General features: G+C 38.4%; 1 protein-coding gene across 1 annotated transcript in view; it reads right to left on the bottom strand.

Annotated features, from left to right (window-relative positions):
* Positions 1 to 20,284, bottom strand: part of sertad2b (SERTA domain containing 2b) — an 89,227-nt gene that overhangs the window by 54,972 nt on the left and 13,971 nt on the right. The gene's annotated exons all lie outside the window — the stretch shown is intronic.

The raw sequence follows: 20,284 nt of genomic DNA, 5'->3' as shown, positions 1-20,284 counted from the left end.
AAAAATTGAGGTAAAAACCCATTCAAAACAAGAGGGAAATATCAAATGACATAAAAGACATTAAAGAGTACAGAGCTGATGCAACCAGCTCCCACTTCAGCGGCACAATTTCCACATACAGCTACAAAAGTAAAACACAATGAAAAAAACAACAAAAGTGCACTAAATAGTACATATTGCACACATACAATTGCCCAATGCATAGATAAACAACAAAACAAAAAATAATTACAACACCCACGCCATCGTCTGCAGACCAAACAACGCAACCAAGGGAGCCGACTACGTCCTAGGCTGCCCACTAGCTCTCGGCCAGTATCCAGTTCACGCGGATGAGCAAGAATTCGTCCAGAGAGATCAACTCTCGCTTCGCCGCTCCATCTCTTACTTGGCATCTCCTCGTGTCTCTCCACGTGGTCTCCAGAGTGGCAGAGAGCCAGCAACTGGTCTCCGGTGCAAATATGGCCTTGGCCAAAAGGCTCCCTGGAAGCAGGAGCAAAAGTCCACAAAAAAGCAGAAGTCAAGAAAAGGCCACCCCTCGTTGTGCAGTCTTAAAGGGGCCCGGACCAAAATGCCAAAAAAACACTTGAAATCAAAAGGGAAATATTGAGAGCACGAAGGGATGATGTAGAAGAAAGAGCACAAGAGCTCCTGCAACCAGCAGCCACTAGAGGGGCGCCAATTTGGGAAAAAATAATAATATTATCTTTGCAATTCCTTCAACTTGTCATAATCTCACATGACCGTTACCTTTAATTCTTTGAATTGTTTATTATTTCCCGTCCAGCGTACCTTTTTTCATTCTACTTCCTGTCTGCCTCAATTTACCTCTACTCACCTGATTTGAACACTGGCTCATCTGCTTCTTACACCAGCCCTGTCCTCTGGACATAGCTGAATCGTTTTTGCTTTGTTCCTCCATGTTGATTGGCTTATCCTAGCGAGCACCCCCTAGAGGGCTGCCAAAAAATATCGGTTTCTCAGCTGTGGTCCGTATAGGCCGCAGTGGTACCCAGTTGTAAATGTTCCACCACTTGTGGCAGGAATGACAATCTCAAACAAACAGAAGAAGTCTCGAGCTTAAGTCATAGACAAGTTTCTTAAGCGCAAAAAGGATGACTGTATTTTCACTTGCACTTAAATGGTATTGACAGTTTAGTTAAGAAACATATTTGTTATTAATTCAGTTTATTTAGTTTAGGACGGCAGCACGGTGTAACAGGGGTTAGTGCATGTTCCTCACAATACAAAGGTCCTGAGTTCAATCCCGGGCTCCGGATCTTTCTGTGTGGAGTTTGCATGTTCTCCCCTTGATTGCGTGGGTTCCCTCCGGGTACTCCAACTTCCTCCCACCTCCAAAGACATGCACCTGGGTAGAGATGTCCGATAATGTCGGCCTGCCGATATTATTGGCCGATGAATGCGTTAAAATGTATTATCGGTATGTTTTTTTTTTTTATTATCGGTATGGTTTTTTTTTTTTTTTTTTTTTTTTTTTTTATTGAATCAACATAAAAAACACAAGATACACTTACAATCAGTGCACCAACCCAAAAAACCTTCCTCCCCCATTTACACTCATTCACTCTCATTCACACAAAAGGGCTGTTTCTTTCTGTTATTAATATTCTGGTTCCTACATTATATATCAATATATATCAATACAGTCTGCAAGGAATACAGTCCGTAAGCACACATGATTGTGCGTGCTGCTGGTCCACTAATAGTACTAACCTTTAACAGTTCATTTTACAAATTTTCATTAATTACTAGTTTCAATGTAACTGTTTTTATATTGTTTTACTTTCTTTTTTATTCAAGAAAATGTTTTTAATTTATTTATCTTATTTTATTTTATTAATTTGGACAACCATACCTGGTTGTCCAAATTAGGCATAATAATGTGTTAATTCCACAACTGTAAATATCGGTTGATATCGGTATCGGTTGATATCGGTATCGGTAATTAAAGAGTTGGACAATATCGGAATATCGGATATCGGCAAAAAGCCATTATCGGACATCCTTACACCTGGGGATAGGTTGATTGGCAACACTAAATTGGCCCTAGTGTGTGAATGTGAGTGTGAATGCCATCCATCCATCCATTTTCTACCGCTTATTCCCTTTGGGGTTGCGGGGGGCGCTGTAGCCTATTGTGAGTGTGAATGTTGTCTGTCTATCTGTGTTGGCCCTGTGATGAGGTGGCGACTTGTCCAGGATCTACCCCGCCTACCGCCCGAATGCAGCTGAGATAGGATCCAGCACCCCCCGCGACCCCGAACGGGACAAGCGGTAGAAAATGGATGGATAGATAGTTTAGCCCAACATATTTGTATGTAAATGTATTTTTGTCTGTTATTTATGAGTCCCTTCTTAGTTTAGTTGTAATTTTCCTAATCAGCCTGACCTAAGCCTAAGGTTTATGTGATAAATAGATAATCCATCCATTTTTTACCGCTTATTCCCTTTTGGGGTCGCGGGGGCGCTGGAGCCTATCTCAGCTACAATCGGGCGGACGGCGGTGTACACCCTGGACAACTCGCCACCTCATCGCAGGGCTAAATAGATAATAATACTTGTAATTAACAAATGGTTTTATATTGTTTGGCAAGGTTGTAAACAAAAAATAGGTTAGATATAATTATTGAAAATGAGTAAAATCAAGACTAAGATGAAAATTCAGTGTTGATATTTGAGTGGGCCCCAGGCCCCTCTGGAGTGGAAAAGTTGGGCCACCATGTCAAAAATGTTAAGAGCCCCTGGCTTATTCTATGCTTTTTGTGACTGTTAAGCCTTTTTTGTGCATGTACTTGGTGCACAATTTTTTTGTTATTAAAATACATTCATGGAGTCATGACTAACACATCCGTGACACACAAGTTCCTTCACTGGTATGCTAATGACATACAAAACTATTTAACCTAATGCTTTAAAATAGGTTTAATCAGCATAGCAAATCTGCTCAAATGCCTTCTTTTTATACAGTAAACCTCTTAAAGGGGAAACTAACATGTTCAGCAGGCATTAAAGGATTAACTCTTGCGTGTTTTGCTTTTTTTACTTGAGGTGTCTGATATTATTGGCTGATATTGGCATTAAAATCAGATCATATGCGTTTGGTTCTCAGTTTACAAAGAACCAAATGTGGACAGTGCTTATTGTAATTTTTTCAAACATCTACACTTCCCTGGATAATAAACACTGCCCTGTGAAATAATATTTTATAAAAGGAGAAAATAAAAAAAGCCTTTGGATCACAAAAGGGATAATTAATGCCCGTAAAAAGATAAACAATCTCTACAAATTGTTCATCAAAATAAAAACAAAAGAAGTGGAACAAAGATATAAGAAGTACAAAAATAAATTAACTGATATTATAAGAACAAGCAAATGGTTATATTATCCAAAAAAAAAACTATATGAAAACAAAAACAATATGAAAGGAACTTGGGATGTTTTGAATAGCCTAATCAAACAAGGATATTCAAAGGTGACATATCCTGACTACTTTATTGAAGAAAATGGAGAATATTATAATATGAGTAATGTAGTGAATAAGTTCAATAGTTTTTTTGTAAATGTTGGTCCTAACTTGGCTGTTGATATCTCAGACAATGAAGTTACAAAATCAACTATTGAACAGAATGATTTGGCATTCGTCCTCCCAGCTACAAATGAGCAGGAAGTGACAAACATTGTGTTTAAGTGTAAAAGTAAGTGATCCACTGATTGCCATGATATCAACATGATATTGGTTCAAAAAGTTCTACTGAATATTGTAAAACCCTTAACTTATATATGTCAACTGTCATTCCAGACTGGCTGCTTTCCAAGTCAAATGAAAATCGCAAAGGTAACTCCGCTCTTCAAAAATGACAGCAAACACGCTTTTACCAATTACAGACCAATTTCTCTTTTGCCTCAGTTCTCAAAAATCTTGGAGAAACTATTTAATTCTCAACTTGAATCGTTTCTTGAGGAACATCATATAATCAATGACGGTCAGTATACCTTTAGGTCCAAAAGAACAACCTCAATGGCGATAACTGAATCTATTGAAGAAATTACTAACGCACTGGAGCATAAAAATATGCAGTTGGTATCCTTATTGATCTAAAAAAAAGCCTTTGATACCATTAATCATTCAATTCTACTAGATAAGATGGAAATATATGGAATTAGAGGGCTGGCTGGAGACTGGTTAAAAAGTTATTTAACAGGGAGGATACAGTTTGTAAAAATAAGTCAATATTTATCAGATACTCTTGGCATTGCTTGTGGTGTCCCCCGAGGGTCCGTGCTGGGGCCAAAACTGTTAAATGTGTATATTAATGATATGTTTAATACATCCAAAGTTCTGAAATGTATACTATTTGCAGACGACACAAATATATTCTACAGTAGTGATGACTATAATGAGCTCATAAATACAGTAAACACAGAACTAAACATTGTAAAAAAAAAAATGGATGGACACAAATAAATTATCCTTGAATATAAATACAACTAAGATAGTGATGTTTGGAAATTGCAACATAACGCCTGAACAGGAAATAAGTATTGATGGTACCCAAATTGAAATCGTAAATGAGAATACATTTTTGGGAGTAATAATTGATAGTAAACTATCATGGAAACCATGTCAGACATCATTAAAACAAAAATCTCCAAAAGCCTCTCAATTATAAACAAAGCAAAACTATACCTCAATGAAAATGCACTCCGTACTCTATACTGCACCTTGGTACTCCCATACCTTACATATTGTGTTGAAGTATGGGGGAACACTTACCACAACACAATTCATCCTCTGATCACATTACAGAAAAGAGCAGTGCGGATCATTCACAACGTTGTTTTTTTAGAACATACTCATAATCTGTTTATGCAATGAAAGTTGCTCAAATTTGATGGTCTTGTTAAATATAATACATCAATAATTTTATATAAAGCATTTAACAAATTATTGCCGTCTAATCTACAACGTTTTTTTATAAGACGAGTGCAGGCTCATAACTTGAGAGGCTTTGGATCAGGGGTGCTCACACTTTTTCTGCAGGCGAGCTACTTTTCTATTGATCAAGTCGTGGGGATCTACCTCATTCATATATATAATTTATATTTACTTATTTATGAAATATATGTTTTTGTTAATAACTTAAAGGTGTTTAATGATAATGCAAGCATGTTTAACACATATAGTTAATATTGTTAATAAATTAAAGGTGTTTAATGATAATGCAATCATGTTTAACACATAGTTAATATTGTTAATAAATTAAAGGTGTTTAATGATAATACAAGAATGTTCAATACATATAGTTAATATTGTTAATAAATTAAAGGTGTTTAATGATAATAAAAGTATGTTTAATACATACAGTTAATATTGTTAATAAGTTAAAGGTGTTTAAAGATAATGCAAGCATGTTTATACATATAGTTAATATTGTTAACAAGTTAAAGGTGTTTAATGATAATACAAGCATGTTTAATACATATAGTTAATATTATTAATAAGTTAAAGGTGTTTAAAGATAATACAAGCATGTTTAACACATATAGTTAATATTGTTAACAAGTTAAAGGTGTTTAATGATAATACAAGCAAGTTTAACACATATAGTTAATATTGTTAATAAGTTAAAGGTGTTTAAAGATAATGCAAGCATGTTTAACACATATAGTTAATATTGTTAACAAGTTAAGGTGTTTAAAGATAATACAGGCATGTTTAACACATATAGATTCATTTCTTTCATGAAGACAAGAATATAAGTTGGTGTATTACCTGATTCTGATGACTTGCATTGATTGGAATCAGACAGTGGTGCTAAAAACGTCCGCATTTTCGAATGGAGGAGAAAAAAGTCCTCCTTTCTGTCCAATACCACATGAAAGTGGTTGGTTTTTGGCATCTTATTTGTCCAGCTTCCGTACTCCTTTGTATACACTTTACAAGAATTACATTGTCGGCAAACTCCGTAGCTTGCTAGCTTGTGCACGCCAGCTTTCTGAGACTCTTGTTTTGTTAGCGCAACTGTGCAGTCGGTCTTTGGAGTTTTGACGACAGGTACGGCGCCAGAGTCTGTTGAAATAAAGTGTTTCTCGCCTTCCAGTCGGTAATTTTAATGAGCTGGCAGCAGCCAGCGTCATCTCAGAAGACCCTCGGGTGCCGTGAATGTCAATCAAGTGACGAAAGTGACGTCATAGTGAAGATTTATGATCGCTCATTTTTAGGACTATTTTTTTAATGCCTGGCTGGTGATCGACTGACACACCCTCCGAGATCGACCGGTAGCTCGCGATCGACGTAATGAGCACCCCTGCTTTGGATATTTCTCATTGCCGAGAGCTCAAACCACTCACAAACGTTTTTGTGTGTCTATATGCGCAGTAAAACTATGGAACACAAGCAATGCTAAACTATTAATCGATTTAAACTATTTTACAAACATCGGGTCTGGTTCAAATATAGAGATGAGGGTCTTTAATTTGACCTGCTGTTGTACTCTGTCTCAAAGTGTTAACATGTGCTCAATGTTTCCTTACCATTATTGCTATGTTGTCTATTACCATTGTTGGTATTTTGTCTATTACCGTTGTTGGTATATTAATTCTTCCGACATTGTTTATACAGATTATTGTTACGGTGTAATAATTATTGTTACCTGTGGTAATGCCATCATGAGACAACATTTGTATAATCCTTTAACAAAGTAACAGTGAAACTCAATGTTTTAATCACTGAATGGAGAACTGGGGGTGGGATTAAATCAATGATCTTCTTCCCACTCCCTTTCAGGCAAAACTGGACCATCATGCTACATACTGTACATTACCTTTTGCATTATATTAATTTATATTATTACGTGTTGTCAACATTGTACTTTTTTTATTTTTTATGTCATTGCCTGAAATAAATTAATAAATGAAAAAAAATGAAAAAAATATTGGTATCGGCTTTTTTTGTTGCCGATAATGATATAAAATAACTTTGGACTCTGGAACAGAACATTTCTATTTCCATTATTTGCCTCCTGAAAATAACAAGTGAAGGATGTGGAGGTTTTTTTTGTTTAGTTTAATTTTTATTGTAAGCCTGTCCTATGTGCACCCACAAAGGCAAATATTAATATTAAACTAGATCCATATATGTGCTGGACTAATTTACTTGATAAAAGCACTATTTGTGTTTAACTTTATTAAACATTGGACATATTTAGTGTTTGGCGCACCCAGACCGGATCAGGAAGGCATAGAAATATGAAATAAGAAGACCAAGGGATGAATTTGGGAGACAAGAGGAGGACAAAACAGAGAGAGACAACAACAGCAAAAGCAGAAACACTGTCCACAAATATGCTATCAGTATTCATAACAAATGAGTGAAATAAACATTAACATTATTGTTCTGACAATGGTCATTACTACACTACACATATATTATTATAAATATGAATAGCAACAATATTAACAAATTAATAACGTTGAATTATTTATTTTTTTAAAAGACTACCATCTAGGAATGGTCCTACATCATATGATGTACAGTAAATACAGTACATGCATGTATAGCCTCTGTAGTGAATAAAAATCAGGTTTAATTGCAGCGCTCATCTCTCTGCACTCACAGTCAAGTCTTGAATGGCGAGCAGTGAGGAGGAATGGCTCTAAATAAAGATTTCAGGTCAAAAACAGGAAATGGCTCAGTGAGCAGGGAGGGCAGGACCATAGCAACACCAACTGGAGCACTAGCAGTACCCACTAATTCGCTTTATTTTTCCCCCTCCTTCTTGTATTTCCCTTCATATGAAATATCTGCCTATTCCTTTTTTTTTTTTGCTTAATGTCTTATCTTTTTATCTATCTAGTCATACCATTTACAGTTAAATTCATACATACAATTTAGTGTTTTGTGAATTTGCTTGTATATATCACTGCAATGGATTTGAAAAAACACATATTATTGAAGTTTAGACGTTCAGCTTTAATGTAACATGTTTCACAAAAGAAATTACCAACCCGATAGATACACTACACTGGTTGTTTCCTCAGCCTTTCCCCAAGCCCCACAAGCATTTTTTCAACTGTATAATGAAAAGGACTGTGAAAATCCGCTGAGAGAAAAACATTAAACTTTTCTCTGACTACGATTGAACATTCACCTGTACCAGGGGTCGGCAACTCAAAACATTGAAAGAGCCATATTGGACTAAATATACCAAAAACGAATTAATCCGAAGCCTCAAAAAATGAAAAGCCGTATATAAGTCTTATAATGAAGGCAACACATGACGTAAGTGTCTATATTAGGTATAATAGCCTACTATCAAAATGATTATGTGTCGCAGGCTGAAGCAAATCTTCGTTGTCAGAAATGTTGAAATTTAATATTTATTCTACACATTTTTACAACATTAGAAACCATTAGTAAATTAGAGGCTACTCAGAAGGTGAGATAACTCCTGGAAATGACTGGCTTTTAATGACCAAAGGTACAGATGTGTGTGTCCAAGTTAAGGCTGTCTTCTTTTAATAGATGTATTACAATCTTTGACAAGGTCGGTAATGTTTGCTGTAGTCTGGAACAACATGGCACACAAACAATTATCTGAAATGCAGCCAATATTACATACAAATAATGTGTCATGAGACATGCAAAACTAAATTATATACAAAAAGGATAAAAGTAAAGGATATTAAATGTGCTCAAATATACCCACAAATGAGGCATAATGATCAGTGATGTGCAGTCACTAGAGGCAGGTGAGGCAGGGCCTCACCTGCCATCATGGAAAGAAAAAAAATGTAAAAAAAAAATAAAAAATTAAATTGTTATATGTATCCAGTGATTATACTATAAAGTTATTTTCCATTTAACTTCACCAGTTTTGGATTATTTTTATTTAAAATTGCTGAATTTTCACATTTGCCGTTCAAATACTGAGAAGAGACGGTGCGGTGAACAGCAGCCAGTTGAGGCACGTCACTGCGTTGTGCCTCAACATGGATTGTGCAATGACTCGGCTAACTGCTGGCCTGCTGTGCAGTGAGACCGTATTGCTATATGAATTATATTATACATTTCCATAGTTTAGTTAGTTGAGGTATATAATGTACAGTGTATTTTGTCAACAACTGTATGTGTGTAACGTATTTCTTGTGCTGAGCGATCATAAAACGACTGCAAAAGACGCACTGGCTGAGGCTCGCAGTAATCCCGCCTCCTGCACCCCCGCCGTAGAATGCACCCCCCGACGGGAGTGTTATATCAACTAAAGCCCACACTTAAACTTTCCATGTGCAAGATTGAATCTATTTAAAAAAGTTATTTCATAAGAAGCCAAAAAGTGCAAAAACAATAATGTTCGTGTTGGAGGAGTTGTGAATGACTGCAGGGCTACAGCATTAGGTACACCTGCAGACTGCAGGTGTACCTATATCACAACTCCTCCAACACGAACATTATTGTTTTTGCACTTTTTGGCTTCTTATTAAATAACTTTTGTAACCTATTTTTATGGGCTTTCCTCTTTGTGATGTTAAGTTCCTGTTATGCGCTGTTATACAGTATATGCCTTGAGCTCTTATTTTGAAGGCGCTAAGAGCGGAAGTGATGACACGTTGGAGTGGAGCGGAGGTTTTTGAAAGAAGGTAAATAAAGTGGTCCTCGTGTAAACTGGAGCCTCCGTGTTTGTTATTTTGTAGTTTCATACAGTATAGGCGACATTTATAAACCCTCAGTTACACTTTTTTAAATAGATTCAATCTTGCACGTGGAAAGTTTAAGTGAGGGCTTTAGTTGATATAACACTCCCGTCAGGGGGTGCATTAATCCAGCACAACAGCGGCACATGGACTTCATTTATAAGTAAAGGTAAGACCATAATAACGTTTTTTTTATTAAATGTGCTTTTTTGTGTGCTACGGTTTGTATGTGTAAAGTTAAAGTTAAGTTAAAGTACCAATGATTGTCACACACACACTAGGTATAATGAAATGTGTCCTCTGCATTTGACCCATCCCCTTGATCACCCCCTGGGAGATGAGGGGAGCAGTGGGCAGCAGTGGCGCAGCGCCCGGGAATAATTTTTGGTGATTTAACCCCCAATTCCAATCCTTGATGCTGAGTGCCAAGCAGGGAAGAATGCTGGTATGAGCTTTTAAACATAACCCGTTAACTTCTGCCAATCAAATGGTGAATAAGATACTCTTTAGGGTTCATATGTTTGTAAATCTGACTGTGATGAAGTAAGTGCCTCACTAGCCATGAACCTCTCTGCACGTCACTGATAATGATGCAATATGTACATACAGCTAGCCTAAATAGCATGTTAGCATTGATTAGCTTGCAGTCATGTACTGACCAAATATGCCTGATTAGCACTCCAACAAGTCAATACATCAACAAAGCTCACCTTTGTGCATTCACGCACAGCATGAAACTTTTGGTGAACAAAATGAGACAAAGAAGGAGAGGAAGATTTTACATGCAAACAAACTGTTGCATGACAGTCCACACTATGGTGAGTTCAAGAACCGCCAAAATTAGTAGGACAAAACGATGTTCACCAAATACTCATATTAAACATATTAAACAGTGGGCTTTATAACAATTGGAAATGTTTGTGTCATGTTTGTCCTCAAACAAAAAACATACTATAACAAAAAAAATTATATTTCCCCCATCTTTTTCCATTTTCAATGTGTGCAAGCTTTTGACCACAAACTTGGTCACTGTTCGGTGACATTCACGTAGCGGCTGACATGAACTGAAGCGAGTACTGCCTGCCTCGGAGCCAGTCAGAATCTGTCTCTCTTTGGGTTGTACGGTATACTGGTACTATCATAGTACCGCAGTACTAATGAATTAAAAACAATACTACATACAATACTATATATATATATATGTATTTTATTATATATATATAAACTGTATATAAATAAAATAAATACTTGAATTTCAGTGTTCATTTATTTACACATATACATACACATAACACTCCTCTACTCATTGTTGTATTTGAAAGTGCAAAGCTTTGCAGCCAGTAGCACAGCCTTTGAAGGAGCATAGGTATGGGCAGCATCTGTGACATTTAATTTGCAGGAAAGGAGTGAGTTTAGGGTTGAATTGTCCATCCTCGTTCTATTCTCTGTCACTCGTCGTCGCCATGACTGCCTCTTCTTCGTTCTTCTGCTTCGTCTCTATCTTGTTGTGTGTGCAGTTGTGCACTCTCCAAAAGCCACTGATGTTATAACGTGACTGGGCCGGTACGCTGTTTATATGAAGGAAAAGCGGACGTGACGACAGGCTGTCCTCACTCAGGTCTGCACGGGCCTGGCGGGGGCGTGCCTTAAGTCCGGCTGGAAATCGGGAGAAATTCGGGAGAATGGTTGTCCCGGGAGATTTTCGGGAGAGGCACTGAAATTCGGGAGTCTCCCGGAAAATTCGGGAGGGTTGGCAAGTATGGTGCAATGACTGAATGTTGTAACAAATTCCTACAATTTGTGCTTTATCTTTAACACTATGTGTTTTACCTGTTACCTGTCGTATTTGTGCAGTTTCAGCCATAGTAGTATTTTTAGTATTTACTAATGATTGTATTTGTCTTAAAGGCCTACTGAAATGCGATTTTCTTATTCAAACGGGGATAGCGGGTCCATTCTATGTGTTATACTTGATCATTTCGCGAAATTGCCATATTTTTGCTGAAAGGATTTAGTAGAGAACATCGACGATAAAGTTCGCAACTTTTGGTCGCTGATAAAAAAGCCTTGCCTGTACCGGAAGTAGCAGACGAGTAGCGTGACGTCACAGGTTGTGGAGCTCCTCACATCTGCACATTGTTTACAATCATGGCCACCAGCAGCGAGAGCGATTCGGACCGAGAAAGCGACGATTTTCCCATTAATTTGAGCGAGGATGAAAGATTTGTGGATGAGGAAAGTGAGAGTGAAGGACTAGAGGGCAGTGGGAGCGATTCAGATAGGGAAGATGCCAGTGACGTGCAGTCACTAGAGGCAGGTGAGGCAGGGCCTCACCTGCCATCATGGAAAGAAAAAAAATGTAAAAAGAAAAAAAAAAAATTAAATTGTTATATGTATCCAGTGATTATACTATAAAGTTATTTTCCATTTAACTTCACCAGTTTTAGATTATTTTTATTCAAATTCACATTTGCCGTTCAAATACTGAGAAGAGACGGTGCGGTGAACAGCAGCCAGTTGAGGCACGTCACTCAGTGCCTCAACATGGATTGCGCAATGACTCGGCTAACTGCTGGCCTGCTGTGCAGTGAGACTGTATTGCTATATGAACTATATTATACATTTCCATAGTTTAGTTAGCTGAGGTATATAATGTACAGTGTATTTTGTCAACAACTATGTGTGTAAAGTATTTCTTGTGCTGAGTGATCATAAAACGGCTGCAAAAGACGCACTGGCTGAGGCTCGCCTCCTGCACCCCCGCCGTAGAATTGTTATATCAACTAAAGTGTGACGACCGGGGCGCATGGTGATGCGGGGCTCGCTCTCCCAGGAATGCAGATCGGGCTTCGGACACAGCGTGCAGGTAAGAAATGATTTATTTAAGAAATAAATTATACTGGAATAAACAAAAACGTGCTCATAGCACGGAAGGCAAAAACTAAAGGAGCTAGCGTGGGAGCTAGAAGGTAAAAAGGAGTCTAGCGTGGAAGCTAGCAGGTTCAGAGCAGGAAACAAAAGTCGTCATCTGTTGTGTGAAAACAAACTAGGAAGCAAGACAGAATGACAGGGAAGGCAGGCTTAAATAATAATGTCAGTGATGACAAACGTCGGGAACACACGCGGCAGGTGAAAATAATAAGCAGCTATGGCAACAAACTCAGGTGTACAAAACAGGCACTCAAGGAGTCCAAAACTAACAAAAAACACAAGTACCTCGAAAACTTAAACAAAAATATGATCCGGGCAGCGGATCATAACATAAAGCCCACACTTAAACTTTCCACGTGCAAGATTGAATCTATTTAAAAAAAAATATTTCATAAGAAGCCAAAAAGTGCAAAAACAATAATGTTGGTGTTGGAGGAGTTGTGAATGACCGCAGGGACACAACATTAAATACACCTGCAGACTGCAGGTGTACCTAATTCACAACTCCTCCAACACGAACATTATTGTTTTTGCACTTTTTGGCTTCTTATTAAATAACTTTTGTAACCTATTTTCATGGGCTTTCCTCTTTGTGATGTTACGTTCCTGTTATGCGCTGTTACAATATATGCCTTGAGCTCTTATTTTGAAGGCGCTAATAGCGGAAGTGATGTCACGTTGCGGAGGATTTTGAAAGAAGGTAAATAAAGTGGTCCTCGTGTAAACTGGAGCCTCCGTGTTTGTTATTTTGTAGTTTCATACAGTATAGGCGACATTTATAAACCCTCGGTTACACTTTTTTAAATAGATTCAATCTTGCACGTGGAAAGTTTAAGTGAGGGCTTTAGTTGCGGCGCATGGACTTAATTTCTAAGTAAAGGTAAGACCATAATAACGTTTTTTTTGTTAAATGTGCTTTTTTGTGTGCTACAGTTTGTATGTGTAAAGTTAAAGTTAAGTTAAAGTACCAATGATTGTCACACACACACTAGGTGTAATGAAATGTGTCCTCTGCATTTGACCCATCCCCTTGATCACCCCCTGGGAGGTGAGGGGAGCAGTGGGCAGCAGCGGCGCCGCGCCTGGGAATCATTTTTGGTGATTTAACCCCCAATTCCAACCCTTGATGCTGAGTGCCAAGCAGGGAAGAATGCTGGTATGAGGTTTTAAACATAACCCGTTAACTGCTGCCAATCAAATGGTGAATAAGATACTCTTTAGGGTTCATATGTTTGTAAATCTGACTGCGATGAAGTCAGTGCCTCACCAGCCATCAACCTCACCGCACGTCACTGGAAGATGCTGTGAGAGGCGGGTGGGACCTGATATTCAGCTGGGAATGACTAAAACAGTAAATAAACACAAGACATATATATACTCTATTAACCACAACACAACCAGGTTTATATTTAAAATGCCACAAATTAATCCCGCATAACAAACACCTCCCCCCTCCCGTCCATATAACCCGCCAATACAACTCAAACACCTGCACAACACTCAATCCCACAGCCCAAAGTACCGTTCACCTCCCCAAAGTTCATACGCACACATATTTCCCCAAAGTCCCCAAAGTTACGTACGTGAGACTTTTTGAGACTTTTATTAGTAGGTTGCACAGTGAAGTACATATTCCGTACAATTGACCACTAAATGGTAACACCCGAATAAGTTTTTCAACTTGTTTAAGTCGGGGTCCACTTAAATTGATTCATGATACAGATATATACTATCATATATACTATCATCATAATACAATCATCACACAAGATAATCATCAGGGTGTATACATTGAATTATTTACGTGACATGCATATAGCGGCACGCACGTACGGGCAAGCGATCAAATGTTTGGAAGCGTACTCACGGTACCGCGTCTGCGTATCCAACTCAAAGTTCTCCTGGTAAGAGTCTCTGTTGTCCCAGTTCTCCACAGGCCAATGGTAAAGATTGACTGTCATCTTTCGGGAATGTAAACAATGAAACACCGGCCGTGTTTGTGTTGCTAAAGTCGGCCGCAATACACCGCTTTCTTCTTTGCTGTCTCCATTGTTCATTGAACAAATTGCAAAAGATTCACCAACACAGATGTCCAGAATACTGTGGAATTTTGCGATGAAACAGACGACTTAATAGCTGGCAACCATGCTGTCTCAAAATGTCCCCTCTACAATCCGTGACGTCACGCGCAGGCGTCATCATACCGAGACGTTTTCAGCAGGATATGTCGCGCGAAATTTAAAATTGCACTTTAATAAACTAACCTGGCCGTATTGGCATGTGTTGCAATGTTAAGATTTCATCATTGATATATAAACTATCAGACTGCGTGGTCGGTAGTAGTGGGTTTCAGTAGGCCTTTAAAGGGGGGCCACACTTTTTTGGGAATTTTGCTTATCGTTCACAATCATTATGAGAGATAAGTACACACGTGTCTTTTTTTTTTTAGATGATAAAAAAAATGCTTGGAAGATGCGGCTAATGGGAGTCATTATCACCGTCGCCTTCAAAGCCCTGTAAAACAACTTCAAAACCCTCCATCAACGTTTTATATACACACTGCAAGTCTACATATAGTAACAGACACGTTCATAACAATATGTAATATGTACAATATATGACCGTATTTTGGTCGTTTTAAACATTGCCAGAACTAATTGCAGCACATGTCCGACTTCTGACAACAACTATGTATTCCTACTTCTGGAAACAAAGTATGTTTTAATCATGTCACATTCGGTAAGACATTTATTTTTGGACAAATGAGGATTCACAACCTTATCTTTTTTTATCTGAATATATGGAGGAGGAACTGCTGGTTCTAGAATTGAGAACGAAGGAAGAGTGAGACGTTGGAGCAGACGGAAGCCGAGAGAGTGAGGTGAAAGTGACTCGAAGCTGCAAATGTGGAATTTGAAGCCATGCTATTTCGACATAAATGGTGTGATTACCCAAATAAACCCGAAAAAACATCCCTGGCCAGCTGGACTAAAGAGACAACTGTCCATTGAGTGAGTAACTTTAATATTGATCATGATACACGCAGCACATCATGCATGTTATTACAACTACAGTACATATGCTGTCTGGCTAGCTGTGTACAAACAAAAGATGACATGTTGGCTAATACTTGACAGATACGGTAATATGATTGTATATGTTTTTCAGTCAGTAAGATTGGTGTCTTATTGCATTGTGTTCTGCATTACAAACTCAAATATGTTTTGTGTCATCGTAGAAGCTAGCTTATCTCTTTCCGTAGTTAGCTTTTACTGATAATACCGTAGCACGCCAATCATACTTGCCAACCCTCCCGAATTTTCCAGGAGACTCCCGAATTTCAGTGCCTCTCCCGAAAATCTCAGAATTTCTCCCGATTTCCAGCCGGACAACAAGGCACGCCCCCTCCAGGTCTATGCGGACCTGAGTGAGGACAGCCAGTCGTCACGTCCGCTTTTCCTCCATATAAACAGAGTGCCGGCCCAGTCACGTTATAACATCTACTGCTTTTGGAGAGTGCACAACTGCACACACACCAAGAAGGAGACGAAGCAGAAAAACGAAGAAGAGACAGTCATGGCGACGACGAGTAAGAAGAAGAAGTACGCTTGCAAGTCATCAGAGAGTATGTTGAGCATGGTTAGAAAGATAGTGACAAAGAATAGAACGAGGATGGGCAACTCAACCCTAAACTCACTCCTTTCCTGCAAATTAAATTTCACAGATGCTGCCCATACCTATGCTCCTTCAAAGGCTGTGCTACTGGCTGCAAATCATTGCACTTTCAAATTATATATATATATATATATATATATATATATATATATATATATATATATATATATATATATATATATATATAAGAAACCCTTGAATTTCAGTGAATTCTGGCTATAAATATACTCCTCCCCCTTAAATGTTTCTACTGAGGTAGCATCTCTAATTGTTATCGGGAGGGCATTCCAGAGTACTGGAGCCCGAATAGAAAACGCTCTATAGCCCGCAGACTTTTTTTAGGCTCTGGGAATCACTAATAAGCCGGAGTTCTTTGAAAGCAGATTTCTGGCCGGGACATATGGTACAATACAATCAGCAAGATAGGATGGAGCTACACCGTTTAGTATTTTATACGTAAGTAGTAAAACCTTTAAGTTACATCTTAAGTGCACAGGTGAGCCAGTATAGGCGTAATATGATCAAACTTTCTTGTTCTTGTCAAAAGTCTAGCAGCCGCATTTTGTACCAACTGTAATCTGTAGTTTTTATTAGCATTTATGTAATCGAGGAACAGCATTTCATGATTGATATCCATAAATGAACATGCTCAATACATGACACTAGAATAAGCTCAATTGTAATTGCAGAGTGTGGGTGTACATTGCTTGTTCATTTTGCTAAAGGATAAGAATAAGAGTTAGCGTGCAGCATTTAACTCTTTTAACTGCTTTTGCTGATATAAGCTAACCTGTATAACAGCAACACGCACTCATAACACGCTGTTAAAGACCTTGATTGGCTGTGTGTGAACCCTATCACAGTGTAACAACCTAACAGTGAAAGTTTATGTGTGGTCTTGGTGTGGTCCGACTGTTTTTTTTGGACCGTGAACACATCTTTGGCTGAGCCGAGTGTGTGCGTCTTTTGGCGTAAATTAAAGAAAGCGGCTGCTGTCAATAGGACTTATAGTTTGTTTGTTTTGGTGTGGTTACGACAGATAGTGGACAGTTTTGCTTGACAGTAGTTTTGTCGCTGATGTTGTTTTGGTGTGGTTGTGTCACGGCTCGAGTGCATGCCGCTGCAAATTCCTCAACACACTGCGCTGAGCACGCCACTGTCCGCGCACCTGCGCGCTCCGCTCAATCTACAATCAACACACCTGACGCTGATGAGGCTCCACTCTTCTTAAGCCAGCACAACCTACGTTCCAGTGCCAGAACGTAGCGACCTGTATCGTACAGTAAGCCTTTACGTCTCTAGCTCCCTCTCCATGTGTATACTCGCTCTCTGTGTTTCCCCTCTTCTGTACTCATTGTGTCCTGTCCTATGTCGTCATTCCGTAGTTCCTCTTTGTTCCCTGGATTCGAGCTGTGTGTTTCGTCTCCCCGTATTCTCTCTGGTCTTCTTGCTGCTTTCCTGGATCTCGACCTCTCGCCTGGACACGGACTCTGACGCCTCGCTCCTGCCCTTGACTTCTTGCTTGCCCACAGACCTCTGTGCCTGCTTTGCCCCTTCTGGACTTCCGCACCTCTCACAATACGCACCTTCAACATTGTACGGTCACATCGTGTCACGGTTGAAAAAGGTTAGTGGAGCAAATTTATCTGCTTGATAATCTTTTACGATGAAAAGTGGGATATAAACGTTATCCGCTGCGGCCTATAATGTGAAGAAGCAACAACTTCCAACTTCGTTCAACATTTGAAGATGCACAAAGAAGGATACGTTTTGAATGTAAGATAACGTTTATTGGCTAAGTAACGTGTCTTTTATTTACTGTGTAGTTAAATCAGTGAGGCTGTAAACTCACTGCTAACGCTATAACCATAGACATCTTATAAGTAGACGCAGCATCGAGCGCTACTGCCTACTGGCGCTGACGAGACACGGGGCAGCCATCTTGGAGTGGTGATCCACTTCAAGTGCAATTTATTTGGCAGGAGCAATGAACTGTCGGCGCATTTAATTCATCTTACCTCACTGAATACCACTGATTTTCAAGCGCTATTTTGTCATACGACATGTTTCGCCGTGTTTTATTATTCATAGTTTGCTTAACAGTAATAGAATATTCTTATATGCTATAAGTGACCAGACGTCCGAGATCAAAACTGGTAATATAATCCCAGAGAAGGGGGAAAAAAATGGTCAGCTATTTTTAAATTCAGGAAACAATATGATTAGGTTATATATACATGCGTATATCCTACATAAAGAATGTATGAATACATTAGATATATATATCTTATAGACTGTATCTCTGTTGCAGCAGCAGCAGAGAGTTTATTCTATCTTGACACTTTGTGTTGATATTTTGTATAACATTCTTCCCTTAAATGATAATGTTTACAGTGATTGTTTTATATGTATTTTTTATGTATGTCACTTTGGATAAAAGCGTCTGCCAAATACTTAAACATAAACATATATAAACACCTGAAAGTCTTTATGTCAGCTAAAACCACCAATCAGTTTCACTGCATTCAGAATAAAACCAAATTCTGTCTTACCCAAAAATGTTAGTATTTGAATATTGTTACTTGAAGACTTATTCCTGGTTACAATTATACTGTTAAGAAAGTATTGTCTTATACTTTGCCTAAAATGAGAATGCATCATAATCAGTGGCGGCTGGTGAATTTTGTTTTAGGTGGGGCCGAAAGTTTGTAAACCAAACCCCTGTAGGAGGGTCATCCTCCCCCTGAAGATTTATTTGTGATTTTCACATACAAATATTGAAGATCTTTGCTCCTTCTCAACTCTGTGGTAATATTCTTTTCACAAAATACATCCAATAGTACGTTAATGTTAAATCTTACTTGTGAAAAGTAATCCCCCGATTCCTATTTTCAACAGTCCGCTCATTTGAGCAGGAAAACGCTGAACACCATCTTTGTTTTCTACCTGTCAACTGTCAGTTTAGGCTGCTCGCCGACTCCTCATCACCACTTCAAGATGGTGGCCAAATTGCTTGCGTCACAGCAGCCAATGCTGCGTCTACTTATAAGATGTCTATGGTTATAACGTCATTGCAAACGCGGCAATCTGTTGCGTCCACTGCAGTTCGCTACATTATTCATACTTTTTGTCAAGTGATTTTTTTTAAGCAGGGTTGCATGAGGTACCTACACATAACGTTACGTTAGTCAATGTATCACACACAGTAACGTAACGTTAGACGGCGGTCAGCAGCACCGCGTATTTTAGCCACCTACAAAAAGACAAACATAGTCAAATAAAGGTCAGTTAAAATGTATACCATATTAAGAATATGTGTACATATTGCATAGGCTCCTGACATCTAAAAAGTACAACTCTGTTCATTGTTATGTTCATGTATTTGTTGTGTTTTTCATGTGTACGCACACATCAACACATATACAGTATGAGATGAGATCAATGAGATAAGATAAGAACAGGATAGAAACTGCTGTGGAACTAGTTACAATGTGATATGCCATGGAAATACAATGTTAACACTTTTGTGCAAATAAGTACAGTTGCACTTGTTTTTGCAAATGTGTTTATTCTGTAAAGGAATGAGTTAAATGTTTAAAATGACTGGTTAATAGTGCTATTATGAAGTGCAATGTCAGCACTATTTTTTCCCTGCAATTTCAAATGCACTTGTTTTAATAAATAAATACAGCGTTTTAAAAGCATACACAATCTGTGTAAATATATTAGTCTGTGGTTAAAAGGACTTGAAAGGACTCGAAACTCAAAATGCAGGACTTGGGACTTGACTTGAGACTTTCCAGTCTTGACTCTGGACTTGACTCGGGACTTGCCTGTCTTGACTCGGGACTTGACTCGAGACTTGAGGGCAAAGACTTGAGACTTACTTGTGACTTGCAAAACAATGACTTGGTCCCACCTCTGCTAAATACCATCCTGCTGTGATTTTTTTATCATAATAATT

This window comes from Nerophis lumbriciformis, linkage group LG02, assembly GCF_033978685.3.
Source record: "Nerophis lumbriciformis linkage group LG02, RoL_Nlum_v2.1, whole genome shotgun sequence".
In the NCBI taxonomy this organism is placed as follows: Eukaryota; Metazoa; Chordata; class Actinopteri; order Syngnathiformes; family Syngnathidae; genus Nerophis; species Nerophis lumbriciformis.
The sequence above is the reverse complement of the archived record's forward strand: the minus strand, read 5'-3'. Positions and strand labels throughout refer to the sequence as shown.